Below are 21471 nucleotides of genomic sequence, written 5' to 3' on the forward strand. Positions count from 1 at the left end.
CAGAAAAGTCACAGATGGCTTTCAAATTTGGTGTCATTATAACAACTAAAGTGGTTTAATCAAAAGTGTTTAGGTATTCTATAGCACGTGAGAGGAATTTGATTTCTTATTCAATCTCAAAATGAAAATTTCACACCTTCCATTTTCATTTCGTCTTATTTTACTTGACATTCTTTCCTCTGAAGGATGTATAAAAGTGAAGTTCCTTGCAAAACAAGAGCAGAGGAATATCCAGAAACGGTTTTCCTTAATAAAAAATGATGAGTCTGCACACCATATTTAAGTGGGAGCCCGGCTAGCTCAGTCGGTAGAGCATGAGACTCTTAATCTCAGGGTCGTGGGTTCGAGCCCCACGTTGGGCGAAAACAAGTATTTTTTGCTGGATGATTGCATTGGCTCTCATAATATGGTGATTAATCTTGCATTAGACATGCACTAACTCCTAAAAATTGTATCTCCCTTGGTTACTCATTCATGAGAAATGTATCCCCAAGATTAGGTAGGGCCTGAGTCTAGGTTAACATACAGTGATATCACTCCTATTCAAGTACTAAACATGCCAACCTGAAGTGTAAAACATCCCCTAGGTGTAGTTAAGGCATCAGTTAGGAGTGAACTGAACACTCATATTATGGGCAATTAGACTTAAAATAAAGTGTGGACAGCAGTAACGTTACTTTTGACATGTGATGCTGAGTGAGCACACAGGGGAATTAGCTCAAATGGTAGAGCACTCGCTTAGCATGCGAGAGGTAGCGGGATCGATGCCCGCATTCTCCATTCTAAAATTTGCATACATTTTACTTTTTAACTTGTAATTGCCATGGTTGTTGCAGAGTAAGAACAGAAAAGTCACAGATGGCTTTCAAATTTGGTGTCATTATAACAACTAAAGTGGTTTAATCAAAAGTGTTTAGGTATTCTATAGCACGTGAGAGGAATTTGATTTCTTATTCAATCTCAAAATGAAAATTTCACACCTTCCATTTTCATTTCGTCTTATTTTACTTGACATTCTTTCCTCTGAAGGATGTATAAAAGTGAAGTTCCTTGCAAAACAAGAGCAGAGGAATATCCAGAAACGGTTTTCCTTAATAAAAAATGATGAGTCTGCACACCATATTTAAGTGGGAGCCCGGCTAGCTCAGTCGGTAGAGCATGAGACTCTTAATCTCAGGGTCGTGGGTTCGAGCCCCACGTTGGGCGAAAACAAGTATTTTTTGCTGGATGATTGCATTGGCTCTCATAATATGGTGATTAATGTTGCATTAGACATGCACTAACTCCTAAAAATTGTATCTCCCTTGGTTACTCATTCATGAGAAATGTATCCCCAAGATTAGGTAGGGCCTGAGTCTAGGTTAACATACAGTGATATCACTCCTATTCAAGTACTAAACATGCCAACCTGAAGTGTAAAACATCCCCTAGGTGTAGTTAAGGCATCAGTTAGGAGTGAACTGAACACTCATATTATGGGCAATTAGACTTAAAATAAAGTGTGGACAGCAGTAACGTTACTTTTGAAATGTGATGCTGAGTGAGCACACAGGGGAATTAGCTCAAATGGTAGAGCGCTCGCTTAGCATGCGAGAGGTAGCGGGATCGATGCCCGCATTCTCCATTCTAAAATTTGCATACATTTTACTTTTTAACTTGTAATTGCCATGGTTGTTGCAGAGTAAGAACAGAAAAGTCACAGATGGCTTTCAAATTTGGTGTCATTATAACAACTAAAGTGGTTTAATCAAAAGTGTTTAGGTATTCTATAGCACGTGAGAGGAATTTGATTTCTTATGCAATCTCAAAATGAAAATTTCACACCTTCCATTTTCATTTCGTCTTATTTTACTTGACATTCTTTCCTCTGAAGGATGTATAAAAGTGAAGTTCCTTGCAAAACAAGAGCAGAGGAATATCCAGAAACAGTTTTCCTTAATAAAAAATGATGAGTCTGCATACCATATTTAAGTGGGAGCCCGGCTAGCTCAGTCGGTAGAGCATGAGACTCTTAATCTCAGGGTCGTGGGTTCAAGCCCCACGTTGGGCAAAAACGAGTATTTTTTGCTGGATGATAGCATTGGCTCTCATAATATGGTGATTAATCTTGCATTAGACATGCACTAACTCCTAAAAATTGTATCTCCCTTGGTTACTCATTCATGAGAAATGTATCTCCAAGATTAGGTAGGGCCTGAGTCTAGGTTAACATGCAGTGATATCACTCCTATTCAAGTACTAAACATGCCAACCTGAAGTGTAAAACATCCCCTAGGTGTAGTTAAGGCATCAGTTAGGAGTGAACTGAACACTCATATTATGGGCAATTAGACTTAAAATAAAGTGTGGACAGCAGTAACGTTACTTTTGAAATGTGATGCTGAGTGAGCATACAGGGGAATTAGCTCAAATGGTAGAGCGCTCGCTTAGCATGCGAGAGGTAGCGGGATCGATGCCCGCATTCTCCATTCTAAAATTTGCATACATTTTACTTTTTAACTTGTAATTGCCATGGTTGTTGCAGAGTAAGAACAGAAAAGTCACAGATGGCTTTCAAATTTGGTGTCATTATAACAACTAAAGTGGTTTAATCAAAAGTGTTTAGGTATTCTATAGCACGTGAGAGGAATTTGATTTCTTATGCAATCTCAAAATGAAAATTTCACACCTTCCATTTTCATTTCGTCTTATTTTACTTGACATTCTTCCCTCTGAAGGATGTATAAAAGTGAAGTTCCTTGCAAAACAAGAGCAGAGGAATATCCAGAAACGGTTTTCCTTAATAAAAAATGATGAGTCTGCATACCATATTTAAGTGGGAGCCCGGCTAGCTCAGTCGGTAGAGCATGAGACTCTTAATCTCAGGGTCGTGGGTTCAAGCCCCACGTTGGGTGAAAACGAGTATTTTTTGCTGGATGATAGCATTGGCTCTCATAATATGGTGATTAATCTTGCATTAGACATGCACTAACTCCTAAAAATTGTATCTCCCTTGGTTACTCATTCATGAGAAATGTATCTCCAAGATTAGGTAGGGCCTGAGTCTAGGTTAACATGCAGTGATATCACTCCTATTCAAGTACTAAACATGCCAACCTGAAGTGTAAAACATCCCCTAGGTGTAGTTAAGGCATCAGTTAGGAGTGAACTGAACACTCATATTATGGGCAATTAGACTTAAAATAAAGTGTGGACAGCAGTAACGTTACTTTTGAAATGTGATGCTGAGTGAGCACTCAGGGGAATTAGCTCAAATGGTAGAGCACTCGCTTAGCATGCGAGAGGTAGCGGGATCGATGCCCGCATTCTCCATTCTAAAATTTGCATACATTTTACTTTTTAACTTGTAATTGCCATGGTTGTTGCAGAGTAAGAACAGAAAAGTCACAGATGGCTTTCAAATTTGGTGTCATTATAACAACTAAAGTGGTTTAATCAAAAGTGTTTAGGTATTCTATAGCACGTGAGAGGAATTTGATTTCTTATTCAATCTCAAAATGAAAATTTCACACCTTCCATTTTCATTTCGTCTTATTTTACTTGACATTCTTTCCTCTGAAGGATGTATAAAAGTGAAGTTCCTTGCAAAACAAGAGCAGAGGAATATCCAGAAACGGTTTTCCTTAATAAAAAATGATGAGTCTGCACACCATATTTAAGTGGGAGCCCGGCTAGCTCAGTCGGTAGAGCATGAGACTCTTAATCTCAGGGTCGTGGGTTCGAGCCCCACATTGGGCGAAAACACGTATTTTTTGCTGGATGATTGCATTGGCTCTCATAATATGGTGATTAATGTTGCATTAGACATGCACTAACTCCTAAAAATTGTATCTCCCTTGGTTACTCATTCATGAGAAATGTATCCCCAAGATTAGGTAGGGCCTGAGTCTAGGTTAACATACAGTGATATCACTCCTATTCAAGTACTAAACATGCCAACCTGAAGTGTAAAACATCCCCTAGGTGTAGTTAAGGCATCAGTTAGGAGTGAACTGAACACTCATATTATGGGCAATTAGACTTAAAATAAAGTGTGGACAGCAGTAACGTTACTTTTGAAATGTGATGCTGAGTGAGCACACAGGGGAATTAGCTCAAATGGTAGAGCGCTCGCTTAGCATGCGAGAGGTAGCGGGATCGATACCCGCATTCTCCATTCTAAAATTTGCATACATTTTACTTTTTAACTTGTAATTGCCATGGTTGTTGCAGAGTAAGAACAGAAAAGTCACAGATGGCTTTCAAATTTGGTGTCATTATAACAACTAAAGTGGTTTAATCAAAAGTGTTTAGGTATTCTATAGCACGTGAGAGGAATTTGATTTCTTATGCAATCTCAAAATGAAAATTTCACACCTTCCATTTTCATTTCGTCTTATTTTACTTGACATTCTTTCCTCTGAAGGATGTATAAAAGTGAAGTTCCTTGCAAAACAAGAGCAGAGGAATATCCAGAAACAGTTTTCCTTAATAAAAAATGATGAGTCTGCATACCATATTTAAGTGGGAGCCCGGCTAGCTCAGTCGGTAGAGCATGAGACTCTTAATCTCAGGGTCGTGGGTTCAAGCCCCACGTTGGGCGAAAACGAGTATTTTTTGCTGGATGATAGCATTGGCTCTCATAATATGGTGATTAATCTTGCATTAGACATGCACTAACTCCTAAAAATTGTATCTCCCTTGGTTACTCATTCATGAGAAATGTATCTCCAAGATTAGGTAGGGCCTGAGTCTAGGTTAACATGCAGTGATATCACTCCTATTCAAGTACTAAACATGCCAACCTGAAGTGTAAAACATCCCCTAGGTGTAGTTAAGGCATCAGTTAGGAGTGAACTGAACACTCATATTATGGGCAATTAGACTTAAAATAAAGTGTGGACAGCAGTAACGTTACTTTTGAAATGTGATGCTGAGTGAGCATACAGGGGAATTAGCTCAAATGGTAGAGCGCTCGCTTAGCATGCGAGAGGTAGCGGGATCGATGCCCGCATTCTCCATTCTAAAATTTGCATACATTTTACTTTTTAACTTGTAATTGCCATGGTTGTTGCAGAGTAAGAACAGAAAAGTCACAGATGGCTTTCAAATTTGGTGTCATTATAACAACTAAAGTGGTTTAATCAAAAGTGTTTAGGTATTCTATAGCACGTGAGAGGAATTTGATTTCTTATGCAATCTCAAAATGAAAATTTCACACCTTCCATTTTCATTTCGTCTTATTTTACTTGACATTCTTCCCTCTGAAGGATGTATAAAAGTGAAGTTCCTTGCAAAACAAGAGCAGAGGAATATCCAGAAACGGTTTTCCTTAATAAAAAATGATGAGTCTGCATACCATATTTAAGTGGGAGCCCGGCTAGCTCAGTCGGTAGAGCATGAGACTCTTAATCTCAGGGTCGTGGGTTCAAGCCCCACGTTGGGCGAAAACGAGTATTTTTTGCTGGATGATTGCATTGGCTCTCATAATATGGTGATTAATCTTGCATTAGACATGCACTAACTCCTAAAAATTGTATCTCCCTTGGTTACTCATTCATGAGAAATGTATCTCCAAGATTAGGTAGGGCCTGAGTCTAGGTTAACATGCAGTGATATCACTCCTATTCAAGTACTAAACATGCCAACCTGAAGTGTAAAACATCCCCTAGGTGTAGTTAAGGCATCAGTTAGGAGTGAACTGAACACTCATATTATGGGCAATTAGACTTAAAATAAAGTGTGGACAGCAGTAACGTTACTTTTGAAATGTGATGCTGAGTGAGCATACAGGGGAATTAGCTCAAATGGTAGAGCGCTCGCTTAGCATGCGAGAGGTAGCGGGATCGATGCCCGCATTCTCCATTCTAAAATTTGCATACATTTTACTTTTTAACTTGTAATTGCCATGGTTGTTGCAGAGTAAGAACAGAAAAGTCACAGATGGCTTTCAAATTTGGTGTCATTATAACAACTAAAGTGGTTTAATCAAAAGTGTTTAGGTATTCTATAGCACGTGAGAGGAATTTGATTTCTTATTCAATCTCAAAATGAAAATTTCACACCTTCCATTTTCATTTCGTCTAATTTTACTTGACATTCTTTCCTCTGAAGGATGTATAAAAGTGAAGTTCCTTGCAAAACAAGAGCAGAGGAATATCCAGAAACGGTTTTCCTTAATAAAAAATGATGAGTCTGCACACCATATTTAAGTGGGAGCCCGGCTAGCTCAGTCGGTAGAGCATGAGACTCTTAATCTCAGGGTCGTAGGTTCGAGCCCCACGTTGGGCGAAAACAAGTATTTTTTGCTGGATGATTGCATTGGCTCTCATAATATGGTGATTAATGTTGCATTAGACATGCACTAACTCCTAAAAATTGTATCTCCCTTGGTTACTCATTCATGAGAAATGTATCCCCAAGATTAGGTAGGGCCTGAGTCTAGGTTAACATACAGTGATATCACTCCTATTCAAGTACTAAACATGCCAACCTGAAGTGTAAAACATCCCCTAGGTGTAGTTAAGGCATCAGTTAGGAGTGAACTGAACACTCATATTATGGGCAATTAGACTTAAAATAAAGTGTGGACAGCAGTAACGTTACTTTTGAAATGTGATGCTGAGTGAGCACACAGGGGAATTAGCTCAAATGGTAGAGCACTCGCTTAGCATGCGAGAGGTAGCGGGATCGATGCCCGCATTCTCCATTCTAAAATTTGCATACATTTTACTTTTTAACTTGTAATTGCCATGGTTGTTGCAGAGTAAGAACAGAAAAGTCACAGATGGCTTTCAAATTTGGTGTCATTATAACAACTAAAGTGGTTTAATCAAAAGTGTTTAGGTATTCTATAGCACGTGAGAGGAATTTGATTTCTTATTCAATCTCAAAATGAAAATTTCACACCTTCCATTTTCATTTCGTCTTATTTTACTTGACATTCTTTCCTCTGAAGGATGTATAAAAGTGAAGTTCCTTGCAAAACAAGAGCAGAGGAATATCCAGAAACGGTTTTCCTTAATAAAAAATGATGAGTCTGCACACCATATTTAAGTGGGAGCCCGGCTAGCTCAGTCGGTAGAGCATGAGACTCTTAATCTCAGGGTCGTGGGTTCGAGCCCCACGTTGGGCGAAAACAAGTATTTTTTGCTGGATGATTGCATTGGCTCTCATAATATGGTGATTAATGTTGCATTAGACATGCACTAACTCCTAAAAATTGTATCTCCCTTGGTTACTCATTCATGAGAAATGTATCCCCAAGATTAGGTAGGGCCTGAGTCTAGGTTAACATACAGTGATATCACTGCTATTCAAGTACTAAACATGCCAACCTGAAGTGTAAAACATCCCCTAGGTGTAGTTAAGGCATCAGTTAGGAGTGAACTGAACACTCATATTATGGGCAATTAGACTTAAAATAAAGTGTGGACAGCAGTAACGTTACTTTTGAAATGTGATGCTGAGTGAGCACACAGGGGAATTAGCTCAAATGGTAGAGCACTCGCTTAGCATGCGAGAGGTAGCGGGATCGATGCCCGCATTCTCCATTCTAAAATTTGCATACATTTTACTTTTTAACTTGTAATTGCCATGGTTGTTGCAGAGTAAGAACAGAAAAGTCACAGATGGCTTTCAAATTTGGTGTCATTATAACAACTAAAGTGGTTTAATCAAAAGTGTTTAGGTATTCTATAGCACGTGAGAGGAATTTGATTTCTTATTCAATCTCAAAATGAAAATTTCACACCTTCCATTTTCATTTCGTCTTATTTTACTTGACATTCTTTCCTCTGAAGGATGTATAAAAGTGAAGTTCCTTGCAAAACAAGAGCAGAGGAATATCCAGAAACAGTTTTCCTTAATAAAAAATGATGAGTCTGCATACCATATTTAAGTGGGAGCCCGGCTAGCTCAGTCGGTAGAGCATGAGACTCTTAATCTCAGGGTCGTGGGTTCAAGCCCCACGTTGGGCGAAAACGAGTATTTTTTGCTGGATGATAGCATTGGCTCTCATAATATGGTGATTAATCTTGCATTAGACATGCACTAACTCCTAAAAATTGTATCTCCCTTGGTTACTCATTCATGAGAAATGTATCTCCAAGATTAGGTAGGGCCTGAGTCTAGGTTAACATGCAGTGATATCACTCCTATTCAAGTACTAAACATGCCAACCTGAAGTGTAAAACATCCCCTAGGTGTAGTTAAGGCATCAGTTAGGAGTGAACTGAACACTCATATTATGGGCAATTAGACTTAAAATAAAGTGTGGACAGCAGTAACGTTACTTTTGAAATGTGATGCTGAGTGAGCACACAGGGGAATTAGCTCAAATGGTAGAGCGCTCGCTTAGCATGCGAGAGGTAGCGGGATCGATGCCCGCATTCTCCATTCTAAAATTTGCATACATTTTACTTTTTAACTTGTAATTGCCATGGTTGTTGCAGAGTAAGAACAGAAAAGTCACAGATGGCTTTCAAATTTGGTGTCATTATAACAACTAAAGTGGTTTAATCAAAAGTGTTTAGGTATTCTATAGCACGTGAGAGGAATTTGATTTCTTATGCAATCTCAAAATGAAAATTTCACACCTTCCATTTTCATTTCGTCTTATTTTACTTGACATTCTTTCCTCTGAAGGATGTATAAAAGTGAAGTTCCTTGCAAAACAAGAGCAGAGGAATATCCAGAAACGGTTTTCCTTAATAAAAAATGATGAGTCTGCATACCATATTTAAGTGGGAGCCCGGCTAGCTCAGTCGGTAGAGCATGAGACTCTTAATCTCAGGGTCGTGGGTTCAAGCCCCACGTTGGGCGAAAACGAGTATTTTTTGCTGGATGATTGCATTGGCTCTCATAATATGGTGATTAATCTTGCATTAGACATGCACTAACTCCTAAAAATTGTATCTCCCTTGGTTACTCATTCATGAGAAATGTATCTCCAAGATTAGGTAGGGCCTGAGTCTAGGTTAACATACAGTGATATCACTCCTATTCAAGTACTAAACATGCCAACCTGAAGTGTAAAACATCCCCTAGGTGTAGTTAAGGCATCAGTTAGGAGTGAACTGAACACTCATGTTATGGGCAATTAGACTTAAAATAAAGTGTGGACAGCAGTAACGTTACTTTTGAAATGTGATGCTGAGTGAGCACACAGGGGAATTAGCTCAAATGGTAGAGCGCTCGCTTAGCATGCGAGAGGTAGCGGGATCGATGCCTGCATTCTCCATTCTAAAAATTGCATGCATTTTACTTTTTAACTTGTAATTGCCATGGTTGTTGCAGAGTAAGAACAGAAAAGTCACAGATGGCTTTCAAATTTGGTGTCATTATAACAACTAAAGTGGTTTAATCAAAAGTGTTTAGGTATTCTATAGCACGTGAGAGGAATTTGATTTCTTATTCAATCTCAAAATGAAAATTTCACACCTTCCATTTTCATTTCGTCTTATTTTACTTGACATTCTTTCCTCTGAAGGATGTATAAAAGTGAAGTTCCTTGCAAAACAAGAGCAGAGGAATATCCAGAAACGGTTTTCCTTAATAAAAAATGATGAGTCTGCACACCATATTTAAGTGGGAGCCCGGCTAGCTCAGTCGGTAGAGCATGAGACTCTTAATCTCAGGGTCGTGGGTTCGAGCCCCACGTTGGGCGAAAACAAGTATTTTTTGCTGGATGATTGCATTGGCTCTCATAATATGGTGATTAATCTTGCATTAGACATGCACTAACTCCTAAAAATTGTATCTCCCTTGGTTACTCATTCATGAGAAATGTATCCCCAAGATTAGGTAGGGCCTGAGTCTAGGTTAACATACAGTGATATCACTCCTATTCAAGTACTAAACATGCCAACCTGAAGTGTAAAACATCCCCTAGGTGTAGTTAAGGCATCAGTTAGGAGTGAACTGAACACTCATATTATGGGCAATTAGACTTAAAATAAAGTGTGGACAGCAGTAACGTTACTTTTGAAATGTGATGCTGAGTGAGCACACAGGGGAATTAGCTCAAATGGTAGAGCACTCGCTTAGCATGCGAGAGGTAGCGGGATCGATGCCCGCATTCTCCATTCTAAAATTTGCATACATTTTACTTTTTAACTTGTAATTGCCATGGTTGTTGCAGAGTAAGAACAGAAAAGTCACAGATGGCTTTCAAATTTGGTGTCATTATAACAACTAAAGTGGTTTAATCAAAAGTGTTTAGGTATTCTATAGCACGTGAGAGGAATTTGATTTCTTATTCAATCTCAAAATGAAAATTTCACACCTTCCATTTTCATTTCGTCTTATTTTACTTGACATTCTTTCCTCTGAAGGATGTATAAAAGTGAAGTTCCTTGCAAAACAAGAGCAGAGGAATATCCAGAAACGGTTTTCCTTAATAAAAAATGATGAGTCTGCACACCATATTTAAGTGGGAGCCCGGCTAGCTCAGTCGGTAGAGCATGAGACTCTTAATCTCAGGGTCGTGGGTTCGAGCCCCACGTTGGGCGAAAACAAGTATTTTTTGCTGGATGATTGCATTGGCTCTCATAATATGGTGATTAATGTTGCATTAGACATGCACTAACTCCTAAAAATTGTATCTCCCTTGGTTACTCATTCATGAGAAATGTATCCCCAAGATTAGGTAGGGCCTGAGTCTAGGTTAACATACAGTGATATCACTCCTATTCAAGTACTAAACATGCCAACCTGAAGTGTAAAACATCCCCTAGGTGTAGTTAAGGCATCAGTTAGGAGTGAACTGAACACTCATATTATGGGCAATTAGACTTAAAATAAAGTGTGGACAGCAGTAACGTTACTTTTGAAATGTGATGCTGAGTGAGCACACAGGGGAATTAGCTCAAATGGTAGAGCGCTCGCTTAGCATGCGAGAGGTAGCGGGATCGATGCCCGCATTCTCCATTCTAAAATTTGCATACATTTTACTTTTTAACTTGTAATTGCCATGGTTGTTGCAGAGTAAGAACAGAAAAGTCACAGATGGCTTTCAAATTTGGTGTCATTATAACAACTAAAGTGGTTTAATCAAAAGTGTTTAGGTATTCTATAGCACGTGAGAGGAATTTGATTTCTTATGCAATCTCAAAATGAAAATTTCACACCTTCCATTTTCATTTCGTCTTATTTTACTTGACATTCTTTCCTCTGAAGGATGTATAAAAGTGAAGTTCCTTGCAAAACAAGAGCAGAGGAATATCCAGAAACAGTTTTCCTTAATAAAAAATGATGAGTCTGCATACCATATTTAAGTGGGAGCCCGGCTAGCTCAGTCGGTAGAGCATGAGACTCTTAATCTCAGGGTCGTGGGTTCAAGCCCCACGTTGGGCGAAAACGAGTATTTTTTGCTGGATGATAGCATTGGCTCTCATAATATGGTGATTAATCTTGCATTAGACATGCACTAACTCCTAAAAATTGTATCTCCCTTGGTTACTCATTCATGAGAAATGTATCTCCAAGATTAGGTAGGGCCTGAGTCTAGGTTAACATGCAGTGATATCACTCCTATTCAAGTACTAAACATGCCAACCTGAAGTGTAAAACATCCCCTAGGTGTAGTTAAGGCATCAGTTAGGAGTGAACTGAACACTCATATTATGGGCAATTAGACTTAAAATAAAGTGTGGACAGCAGTAACGTTACTTTTGAAATGTGATGCTGAGTGAGCATACAGGGGAATTAGCTCAAATGGTAGAGCGCTCGCTTAGCATGCGAGAGGTAGCGGGATCGATGCCCGCATTCTCCATTCTAAAATTTGCATACATTTTACTTTTTAACTTGTAATTGCCATGGTTGTTGCAGAGTAAGAACAGAAAAGTCACAGATGGCTTTCAAATTTGGTGTCATTATAACAACTAAAGTGGTTTAATCAAAAGTGTTTAGGTATTCTATAGCACGTGAGAGGAATTTGATTTCTTATGCAATCTCAAAATGAAAATTTCACACCTTCCATTTTCATTTCGTCTTATTTTACTTGACATTCTTCCCTCTGAAGGATGTATAAAAGTGAAGTTCCTTGCAAAACAAGAGCAGAGGAATATCCAGAAACGGTTTTCCTTAATAAAAAATGATGAGTCTGCATACCATATTTAAGTGGGAGCCCGGCTAGCTCAGTCGGTAGAGCATGAGACTCTTAATCTCAGGGTCGTGGGTTCAAGCCCCACGTTGGGCGAAAACGAGTATTTTTTGCTGGATGATTGCATTGGCTCTCATAATATGGTGATTAATCTTGCATTAGACATGCACTAACTCCTAAAAATTGTATCTCCCTTGGTTACTCATTCATGAGAAATGTATCTCCAAGATTAGGTAGGGCCTGAGTCTAGGTTAACATACAGTGATATCACTCCTATTCAAGTACTAAACATGCCAACCTGAAGTGTAAAACATCCCCTAGGTGTAGTTAAGGCATCAGTTAGGAGTGAACTGAACACTCATGTTATGGGCAATTAGACTTAAAATAAAGTGTGGACAGCAGTAACGTTACTTTTGAAATGTGATGCTGAGTGAGCACACAGGGGAATTAGCTCAAATGGTAGAGCGCTCGCTTAGCATGCGAGAGGTAGCGGGATCGATGCCTGCATTCTCCATTCTAAAAATTGCATGCATTTTACTTTTTAACTTGTAATTGCCATGGTTGTTGCAGAGTAAGAACAGAAAAGTCACAGATGGCTTTCAAATTTGGTGTCATTATAACAACTAAAGTGGTTTAATCAAAAGTGTTTAGGTATTCTATAGCACGTGAGAGGAATTTGATTTCTTATTCAATCTCAAAATGAAAATTTCACACCTTCCATTTTCATTTCGTCTTATTTTACTTGACATTCTTTCCTCTGAAGGATGTATAAAAGTGAAGTTCCTTGCAAAACAAGAGCAGAGGAATATCCAGAAACGGTTTTCCTTAATAAAAAATGATGAGTCTGCACACCATATTTAAGTGGGAGCCCGGCTAGCTCAGTCGGTAGAGCATGAGACTCTTAATCTCAGGGTCGTGGGTTCGAGCCCCACGTTGGGAGAAAACAAGTATTTTTTGCTGGATGATTGCATTGGCTCTCATAATATGGTGATTAATCTTGCATTAGACATGCACTAACTCCTAAAAATTGTATCTCCCTTGGTTACTCATTCATGAGAAATGTATCCCCAAGATTAGGTAGGGCCTGAGTCTAGGTTAACATACAGTGATATCACTCCTATTCAAGTACTAAACATGCCAACCTGAAGTGTAAAACATCCCCTAGGTGTAGTTAAGGCATCAGTTAGGAGTGAACTGAACACTCATATTATGGGCAATTAGACTTAAAATAAAGTGTGGACAGCAGTAACGTTACTTTTGAAATGTGATGCTGAGTGAGCACACAGGGGAATTAGCTCAAATGGTAGAGCGCTCGCTTAGCATGCGAGAGGTAGCGGGATCGATGCCCGCATTCTCCATTCTAAAATTTGCATACATTTTACTTTTTAACTTGTAATTGCCATGGTTGTTGCAGAGTAAGAACAGAAAAGTCACAGATGGCTTTCAAATTTGGTGTCATTATAACAACTAAAGTGGTTTAATCAAAAGTGTTTAGGTATTCTATAGCACGTGAGAGGAATTTGATTTCTTATGCAATCTCAAAATGAAAATTTCACACCTTCCATTTTCATTTCGTCTTATTTTACTTGACATTCTTTCCTCTGAAGGATGTATAAAAGTGAAGTTCCTTGCAAAACAAGAGCAGAGGAATATCCAGAAACAGTTTTCCTTAATAAAAAATGATGAGTCTGCATACCATATTTAAGTGGGAGCCCGGCTAGCTCAGTCGGTAGAGCATGAGACTCTTAATCTCAGGGTCGTGGGTTCAAGCCCCACGTTGGGCGAAAACGAGTATTTTTTGCTGGATGATAGCATTGGCTCTCATAATATGGTGATTAATCTTGCATTAGACATGCACTAACTCCTAAAAATTGTATCTCCCTTGGTTACTCATTCATGAGAAATGTATCTCCAAGATTAGGTAGGGCCTGAGTCTAGGTTAACATGCAGTGATATCACTCCTATTCAAGTACTAAACATGCCAACCTGAAGTGTAAAACATCCCCTAGGTGTAGTTAAGGCATCAGTTAGGAGTGAACTGAACACTCATATTATGGGCAATTAGACTTAAAATAAAGTGTGGACAGCAGTAACGTTACTTTTGAAATGTGATGCTGAGTGAGCATACAGGGGAATTAGCTCAAATGGTAGAGCGCTCGCTTAGCATGCGAGAGGTAGCGGGATCGATGCCCGCATTCTCCATTCTAAAATTTGCATACATTTTACTTTTTAACTTGTAATTGCCATGGTTGTTGCAGAGTAAGAACAGAAAAGTCACAGATGGCTTTCAAATTTGGTGTCATTATAACAACTAAAGTGGTTTAATCAAAAGTGTTTAGGTATTCTATAGCACGTGAGAGGAATTTGATTTCTTATGCAATCTCAAAATGAAAATTTCACACCTTCCATTTTCATTTCGTCTTATTTTACTTGACATTCTTCCCTCTGAAGGATGTATAAAAGTGAAGTTCCTTGCAAAACAAGAGCAGAGGAATATCCAGAAACGGTTTTCCTTAATAAAAAATGATGAGTCTGCATACCATATTTAAGTGGGAGCCCGGCTAGCTCAGTCGGTAGAGCATGAGACTCTTAATCTCAGGGTCGTGGGTTCAAGCCCCACGTTGGGCGAAAACGAGTATTTTTTGCTGGATGATTGCATTGGCTCTCATAATATGGTGATTAATCTTGCATTAGACATGCACTAACTCCTAAAAATTGTATCTCCCTTGGTTACTCATTCATGAGAAATGTATCTCCAAGATTAGGTAGGGCCTGAGTCTAGGTTAACATACAGTGATATCACTCCTATTCAAGTACTAAACATGCCAACCTGAAGTGTAAAACATCCCCTAGGTGTAGTTAAGGCATCAGTTAGGAGTGAACTGAACACTCATGTTATGGGCAATTAGACTTAAAATAAAGTGTGGACAGCAGTAACGTTACTTTTGAAATGTGATGCTGAGTGAGCACACAGGGGAATTAGCTCAAATGGTAGAGCGCTCGCTTAGCATGCGAGAGGTAGCGGGATCGATGCCTGCATTCTCCATTCTAAAAATTGCATGCATTTTACTTTTTAACTTGTAATTGCCATGGTTGTTGCAGAGTAAGAACAGAAAAGTCACAGATGGCTTTCAAATTTGGTGTCATTATAACAACTAAAGTGGTTTAATCAAAAGTGTTTAGGTATTCTATAGCACGTGAGAGGAATTTGATTTCTTATGCAATCTCAAAATGAAAATTTCACACCTTCAATTTTCATTTCGTCTTATTTTACTTGACATTCTTTCCTCTGAAGGATGTATAAAAGTGAAGTTCCTTGCAAAACAAGAGCAGAGGAATATCCAGAAACGGTTTTCCTTAATAAAAAATGATGAGTCTGCATACCATATTTAAGTGGGAGCCCGGCTAGCTCAGTCGGTAGAGCATGAGACTCTTAATCTCAGGGTCGTGGGTTCGAGCCCCACGTTGGGCGAAAACGAGTATTTTTTGCTGGATGATAGCATTGGCTCTCATAATATGGTGATTAATCTTGCATTAGACATGCACTAACTCCTAAAAATTGTATATCCCTTGGTTACTCATTCATGAGAAATGTATCTCCAAGATTAGGTAGGGCCTGAGTCTAGGTTAACATGCAGTGATATCACTCCTATTCAAGTACTAAACATGCCAACCTGAAGTGTAAAACATCCCCTAGGTGTAGTTAAGGCATCAGTTAGGAGTGAACTGAACACTCATATTATGGGCAATTAGACTTAAAATAAAGTGTGGACAGCAGTAACGTTACTTTTGAAATGTGATGCTGAGTGAGCACACAGGGGAATTAGCTCAAATGGTAGAGCGCTCGCTTAGCATGCGAGAGGTAGCGGGATCGATGCCCGCATTCTCCATTCTAAAATTTGCATACATTTTACTTTTTAACTTGTAATTGCCATGGTTGTTGCAGAGTAAGAACAGAAAAGTCACAGATGGCTTTCAAATTTGGTGTCATTATAACAACTAAAGTGGTTTAATCAAAAGTGTTTAGGTATTCTATAGCACGTGAGAGGAATTTGATTTCTTATGCAATCTCAAAATGAAAATTTCACACCTTCCATTTTCATTTCGTCTTATTTTACTTGACATTCTTTCCTCTGAAGGATGTATAAAAGTGAAGTTCCTTGCAAAACAAGAGCAGAGGAATATCCAGAAACAGTTTTCCTTAATAAAAAATGATGAGTCTGCATACCATATTTAAGTGGGAGCCCGGCTAGCTCAGTCGGTAGAGCATGAGACTCTTAATCTCAGGGTCGTGGGTTCGAGCCCCACGTTGGGCGAAAACGAGTATTTTTTGCTGGATGATAGCATTGGCTCTCATAATATGGTGATTAATCTTGCATTAGACATGCACTAACTCCTAAAAATTGTATCTCCCTTGGTTACTCATTCATGAGAAATGTATCTCCAAGATTAGGTAGGGCCTGAGTCTAGGTTAACATGCAGTGATATCACTCCTATTCAAGTACTAAACATGCCAACCTGAAGTGTAAAACATCCCCTAGGTGTAGTTAAGGCATCAGTTAGGAGTGAACTGAACACTCATATTATGGGCAATTAGACTTAAAATAAAGTGTGGACAGCAGTAACGTTACTTTTGAAATGTGATGCTGAGTGAGCACACAGGGGAATTAGCTCAAATGGTAGAGCGCTCGCTTAGCATGCGAGAGGTAGCGGGATCGATGCCCGCATTCTCCATTCTAAAATTTGCATACATTTTACTTTTTAACTTGTAATTGCCATGGTTGTTGCAGAGTAAGAACAGAAAAGTCACAGATGGCTTTCAAATTTGGTGTCATTATAACAACTAAAGTGGTTTAATCAAAAGTGTTTAGGTATTCTATAGCACGTGAGAGGAATTTGATTTCTTATGCAATCTCAAAATGAAAATTTCACACCTTCCATTTTCATTTCATCTTATTTTACTTGACATTCTTTCCTCTGAAGGATGTATAAAAGTGAAGTTCCTTGCAAAACAAGAGCAGAGGAATATCCAGAAACAGTTTTCCTTAATAAAAAATGATGAGTCTGCATACCATATTTAAGTGGGAGCCCGGCTAGCTCAGTCGGTAGAGCATGGGACTCTTAATCTCAGGGTCGTGTGTTCGAGCCACACGTTGGGCGAAAACGAGTATTTTTTGCTGGATGATAGCATGGGCTCTCATAATATGGTGATTAATCTTGCATTAGACATGCACTAACTCCTAAAAATTGTATCTCCCTTGGTTACTCATTCATGAGAAATGTATCTCCAAGATTAGGTAGGGCCTGAGTCTAGGTTAACATGCAGTGATATCACTCCTATTCCAGTACTAAACATGCCAACCTGAAGTGTAAAACATCCCCTAGGTGTAGTTAAGGCATCAGTTAGGAGTGAACTGAACACTCATATTATGGGCAATTAGACTTAAAATAAAGTGTGGACAGCAGTAACGTTACTTTTGAAATGTGATGCTGAGTGAGCACACAGGGGAATTAGCTCAAATGGTAGAGCGCTCGCTTAGCATGCGAGAGGTAGCGGGATCGATGCCCGCATTCTCCATTCTAAAATTTGCATACATTTTAGTTTTTAACTTGTAATTGCCATGGTTGTTGCAGAGTAAGAACAGAAAAGTCACAGATGGCTTTCAAATTTGGTGTCATTATAACAACTAAAGTGGTTTAATCAAAAGTGTTTAGGTATTCTATAGCACGTGAGAGGAATTTGATTTCTTATTCAATCTCAAAATGAAAATTTCACACCTTCCATTTTCATTTCGTCTTATTTTACTTGACATTCTTTCCTCTGAAGGATGTATAAAAGTGAAGTTCCTTGCAAAACAAGAGCAGAGGAATATCCAGAAATGGTTTTCCTTAATAAAAAATGATGAGTCTGCACACCATATTTAAGTGGGAGCCCGGCTAGCTCAGTCGGTAGAGCATGAGACTCTTAATCTCAGGGTCGTGGGTTCGAGCCCCACGTTGGGCGAAAACAAGTATTTTTTGCTGGATGATTGCATTGGCTCTCATAATATGGTGATTAATGTTGCATTAGACATGCACTAACTCCTAAAAATTGTATCTCCCTTGGTTACTCATTCATGAGAAATGTATCTCCAAGATTAGGTAGGGCCTGAGTCTAGGTTAACATGCAGTGATATCACTCCTATTCAAGTACTAAACATGCCAACCTGAAGTGTAAAACATCCCCTAGGTGTAGTTAAGGCATCAGTTAGGAGTGAACTGAACACTCATATTATGGGCAATTAGACTTAAAATAAAGTGTGGACAGCAGTAACGTTACTTTTGAAATGTGATGCTGAGTGAGCACACAGGGGAATTAGCTCAAATGGTAGAGCGCTCGCTTAGCATGCGAGAAGTAGCGGGATCGATGCCCGCATTCTCCATTCTAAAATTTGCATACATTTTACTTTTTAACTTGTAATTGCCATGGTTGTTGCAGAGTAAGAACAGAAAAGTCACAGATGGCTTTCAAATTTGGTGTAATTATAACAACTAAAGTGGTTTAATCAAAAGTGTTTAGGTATTCTATAGCACGTGAGAGGAATTTGATTTCTTATTCAATCTCAAAATGAAAATTTCACACCTTCCATTTTCATTTCGTCTTATTTTACTTGACATTCTTTCCTCTGAAGGATGTATAAAAGTGAAGTTCCTTGCAAAACAAGAGCAGAGGAATATCCAGAAACAGTTTTCCTTAATAAAAAATGATGAGTCTGCATACCATATTTAAGTGGGAGCCCGGCTAGCTCAGTCGGTAGAGCATGAGACTCTTAATCTCAGGGTCGTGGGTTCAAGCCCCACGTTGGGCGAAAACGAGTATTTTTTGCTGGATGATAGCATTGGCTCTCATAATATGGTGATTAATCTTGCATTAGACATGCACTAACTCCTAAAAACTGTATCTCCCTTGGTTACTCATTCATGAGAAATGTATCTCCAAGATTAGGTAGGGCCTGAGTCTAGGTTAACATACAGTGATATCACTCCTATTCAAGTACTAAACATGCCAACCTGAAGTGTAAAACATCCCCTAGGTGTAGTTAAGGCATCATTTAGGAGTGAACTGAACACTCATGTTATGGGCAATTAGACTTAAAATAAAGTGTGGACAGCAGTAACGTTACTTTTGAAATGTGATGCTGAGTGAGCACGCAGGGGAATTAGCTCAAATGGTAGAGCGCTCGCTTAGCATGCGAGAGGTAGCGGGATCGATGCCCGCATTCTCCATTCTAAAATTTGCATACATTTTACTTTTTAACTTGTAATTGCCATGGTTGTTGCAGAGTAAGAACAGAAAAGTCACAGATGGCTTTCAAATTTGGTGTCATTATAACAACTAAAGTGGTTTAATCAAAAGTGTTTAGGTATTCTATAGCACGTGAGAGGAATTTGATTTCTTATGCAATCTCAAAATGAAAATTTCACACCTTCCATTTTCATTTCGTCTTATTTTACTTGACATTCTTTCCTCTGAAGGATGTATAAAAGTGAAGTTCCTTGCAAAACAAGAGCAGAGGAATATCCAGAAACGGTTTTCCTTAATAAAAAATGATGAGTCTGCATACCATACTTAAGTGGGAGCCCGGCTAGCTCAGTCGGTAGAGCATGAGACTCTTAATCTCAGGGTCGTGGGTTCGATCCCCACGTTGGGCGAAAACGAGTATTTTTTGCTGGATGATAGCATTGGCTCTCATAATATGGTGATTAATCTTGCATTAGACATGCACTAACTCCTAAAAATTGTATCTCCCTTGGTTACTCATTCATGAGAAATGTATCTCCAAGATTAGGTAGGGCCTGAGTCTAGGTTAACATGCAGTGATATCACTCCTATTCAAGTACTAAACATGCCAACCTGAAGTGTAAAACATCCCCTAGGTGTAGTTAAGGCATCAGTTAGGAGTGAACTGAACACTCATATTATGGGCAATTAGACTTAAAATAAAGTGTGGACAGCAGTAATGTTACTTTTGAAATGTGATGCTGAGTGAGCACACAGGGGAATTAGCTCAAATGGTAGAGCGCTCGCTTAGCATGCGAGAGGTAGCGGGATCGATGCCCGCATTCTCCATTCTAAAATTTGCATACATTTTACTTTTTAACTTGTAATTGCCATGGTTGTTGCAGAGTAAGAACAGAAAAGTCACAGATGGCTTTCAGATTTGGTGTCATTATAACAACTAAAGTGGTTTAATCAAAAGTGTTTAGGTATTCTATAGCACGTGAGAGGAATTTGATTTCTTATGCAATCTCAAAATGAAAATTTCACACCTTCCATTTTCATTTCGTCTTATTTTACTTGACATTCTTTCCTCTGAAGGATGTATAAAAGTGAAGTTCCTTGCAAAACAAGAGCAGAGGAATATCCAGAAACAGTTTTCCTTAATAAAAAATGATGAGTCTGCATACCATATTTAAGTGGGAGCCCGGCTAGCTCAGTCGGTAGAGCATGAGACTCTTAATCTCAGGGTCGTGGGTTCGAGCCCCACGTTGGGCGAAAACGAGTATTTTTTGCTGGATGATAGCATTGGCTCTCATAATATGGTGATTAATCTTGCATTAGACATGCACTAACTCCTAAAAATTGTATCTCCCTTGGTTACTCATTCATGAGAAATGTATCTCCAAGATTAGGTAGGGCCTGAGTCTAGGTTAACATGCAGTGATATCACTCCTATTCAAGTACTAAACATGCCAACCTGAAGTGTAAAACATCCCCTAGGTGTAGTTAAGGCATCAGTTAGGAGTGAACTGAACACTCATATTATGGGCAATTAGACTTAAAATAAAGTGTGGACAGCAGTAACGTTACTTTTGAAATGTGATGCTGAGTGAGCACACAGGGGAATTAGCTCAAATGGTAGAGCGCTCGCTTAGCATGCGAGAGGTAGCGGGATCGATGCCCGCATTCTCCATTCTAAAATTTGCATACATTTTACTTTTTAACTTGTAATTGCCATGGTTGTTGCAGAGTAAGAACAGAAAAGTCACAGATGGCTTTCAAATTTGGTGTCATTATAACAACTAAAGTGGTTTAATCAAAAGTGTTTAGGTATTCTATAGCACGTGAGAGGAATTTGATTTCTTATGCAATCTCAAAATGAAAATTTCACACCTTCCATTTTCATTTCGTCTTATTTTACTTGACATTCTTTCCTCTGAAGGATGTATAAAAGTGAAGTTCCTTGCAAAACAAGAGCAGAGGAATATCCAGAAACAGTTTTCCTTAATAAAAAATGATGAGTCTGCATACCATATTTAAGTGGGAGCCCGGCTAGCTCAGTCGGTAGAGCATGGGACTCTTAATCTCAGGGTCGTGTGTTCGAGCCACACGTTGGGCGAAAACGAGT

General features: G+C 38.9%; 3 non-coding genes across 3 annotated transcripts; all 3 read left to right on the plus strand.

Annotated features, from left to right (window-relative positions):
• Window positions 1-1977: 1977 nt before the first annotated feature.
• TRNAK-CUU (transfer RNA lysine (anticodon CUU)) lies at window positions 1978-2050 on the plus strand. Its single transcript has one exon. It is a non-coding gene; the product is annotated as a tRNA-Lys (tRNA).
• Window positions 2051-4083: 2033 nt separating this feature from the next.
• TRNAA-AGC (transfer RNA alanine (anticodon AGC)) lies at window positions 4084-4156 on the plus strand. Its single transcript has one exon. It is a non-coding gene; the product is annotated as a tRNA-Ala (tRNA).
• Window positions 4157-19701: 15545 nt separating this feature from the next.
• Window positions 19702-19774, plus strand: TRNAK-CUU (transfer RNA lysine (anticodon CUU)). The gene has a single exon. It is a non-coding gene; the product is annotated as a tRNA-Lys (tRNA).
• The last annotated feature ends 1697 nt before the right edge of the window (window positions 19775-21471 follow it).

Source organism: Triturus cristatus, chromosome 4_1, assembly GCF_964204655.1.
Source record: "Triturus cristatus chromosome 4_1, aTriCri1.1, whole genome shotgun sequence".
NCBI lineage: Eukaryota > Metazoa > Chordata > Amphibia > Caudata > Salamandridae > Triturus > Triturus cristatus.